Below are 2,335 nucleotides of genomic sequence, written 5' to 3'. Positions count from 1 at the left end.
TGTTACTCAAGTTGTGCTTCTCTCTGAGGAAACAACGATCATACTTACTTGCTCATAAGGTTACTGCCCCCTGAGACACGTACTTCCCATTCTCCGATTATAAAACCAAATAAGAAAATCAATGACCTGAATACATCTTCCATGTTGTTTACTTGACTTTGACACACAAGCAGAAGCTCCTTGAGGCTTTTGAGATCAGTCCGCTTCATGGCTAGCTGGGTAGGCTTTTCTCGGTGGAAACCTCATTTTCAATGATCTGTCCTCACCTTAACACGGGTTCCAGGACATTTCATTAGAGAAAACTGGAGGACTTGATAAATATCCCTTGGTGATACTGTCAGGTAAATATCACTGATTGCTAACCACAGCACCCTGCTTCAAACCCACCAGCTGTTCCACAGGAGAAGACGATTCTGTCTCTGTCTGCTCCCAGAAAGATGTCCAGCCTCAGGGAACTTTAGAGTGACTGAGCTAAAACCGACTTGATGGCAATTGATGTGGGTTTGGCATACTTGGTAACTATGCTGAACTCTGCTACAGCCTGTGAGCTGACCTCTTTGGATAAAAACCTCAAATCACATAAGAGCTGAGGGAACATAAAACAGGGAAGTAAGAGTTGTCCTATGCTACCTCAGGAACAACAAAAGGAAATGTTAATCATGGATAATATTTTTCATTTAGTTTGGTAATCATGCTAATATATAATTGTACTTTTACATCAGAAACACGAAGAACAGAGCTCTCTCTCTTTTTAACATGGTAGTGAAATGGCACTTAGTTATTTGAGAAGTTCTTTCTTTTCCCTCTCTGTTACAGTAAGCATGTCATGGGCAATTGGGGCAGAAAATTATGATTTGAGTATAGATGGCTTTCCCTCCTCAGAAGTCCTCACAAACTCAAGATGAGGTGGATGTTTGGCAGCTGGGAAAGTATGTTAAAAGTCAGCAGGGAAACCTGATCATGCTATTACTAACCAATACAAGAGCTGATGGTCTGTTTTCCCATTGTCTGCTTATTAATCGTGTGACTCCATATCCAAGTTACAACAACAACATTTTCCCAAGATTATTCTTATTCCAGAGAAAAGAATTGCCTCATTAACTCACCCCTGTTGCAGATGTTATCCAATTCGGCCTCTGTGATTTCCGTTACTTTTCTTTGGACAGTAAGTTCGTTCTCTTGGAAGACACATATGCCTTTAAAAACACTGCAAGATTTGGAACAGGATGAGTTTGAAGAAAGACAAATAGATTTAACCAAGATTTAATCCTGGCTCTTGAGATTTTGGATTTATCTTGCAAATACTGTAAGTTGTTTTAAAAATATATTTTAAAGATAAAGTTAAAAATCAGTATTTCCACTGTGGAGATCACAACAGTCCTCTGAAGTGCCTAAGTGAAAATCCATTTCTAATGTTCAGGGGATGGATATCTTGCTTGGCCTAAGAATTTCATGGATGGCATTGGAAGTTTTACATCTTAACGATGTTAAACAGACGGAAGATCATGTAGAAGGCAGCATCAGAGAGTTGAAGCTGAGCCTAGTGGCCAAGCCACTCAGGCCAAAGGTTCAAGCGAAGCCTGTGAAAATGTAGCAGGTATCTCTGTAGGAATTGTTATTCCACACAATTGCAGGGAGGAGGTACTATTATTACTCTCACTTAACACGAGGAAACTGAGTGTTTAAGTAGCTTGCCAAGCAGCATTGGCTTTAAAACAAACTAAGTAACCACTCATTGTCTTCCAATTCATAATGACCCTTTAGAATAGAGTAGACCTGCAAAAAGTTCCCAAAGGTATCAACTTTACAGAAGTAGATGATCACATCTTCTTCTCATGGCTCCAGACTGCTGATCCTTCTGCTAGCAGCTGACAGCTTAACCACTGTGTTACCAGCGGACCTTATCATCTGCCTACAAAAGTATTACATTGACATTTTAGTGTGTGTGTTGGGGGGGGGGTTTAAGAGGGAGATGATATCAAGAAGTTCAGGAAGGAAAAGTATGTTTTGGAAACGTATAATTGTGGATGAATTCCACAATTTTGTTTGACGTGATTGAGTCATGGAAGGATATGCCATATGTATTGGTCCCAAGTTACAACAAATTAAAAATAAAAGGGTGGGGTCGGGGCAGGGGAGACCATAGATCCAAGAATGGGTTTGGGGCTCATACTAAATCCTAGTTCCAATTTAAGAACAATGAGTTCTTACATCCTGGCCCTGCTACATACTCACCATCATGAAATGATCACTGAAGATAAGGATGCTATAGAAAAGTGTGAAGAAAGCAGATGGTGTCCAGCTATCAATCAGAACAGTGTCTGGGGTCTTAAAG

This window comes from Echinops telfairi, unplaced genomic scaffold (genome assembly GCF_000313985.2).
Source record: "Echinops telfairi isolate 266 unplaced genomic scaffold, ASM31398v2 ScPeMD7_7469;HRSCAF=8507_0, whole genome shotgun sequence".
In the NCBI taxonomy this organism is placed as follows: Eukaryota; Metazoa; Chordata; class Mammalia; order Afrosoricida; family Tenrecidae; genus Echinops; species Echinops telfairi.
The sequence above is the reverse complement of the archived record's forward strand: the minus strand, read 5'-3'. Positions refer to the sequence as shown.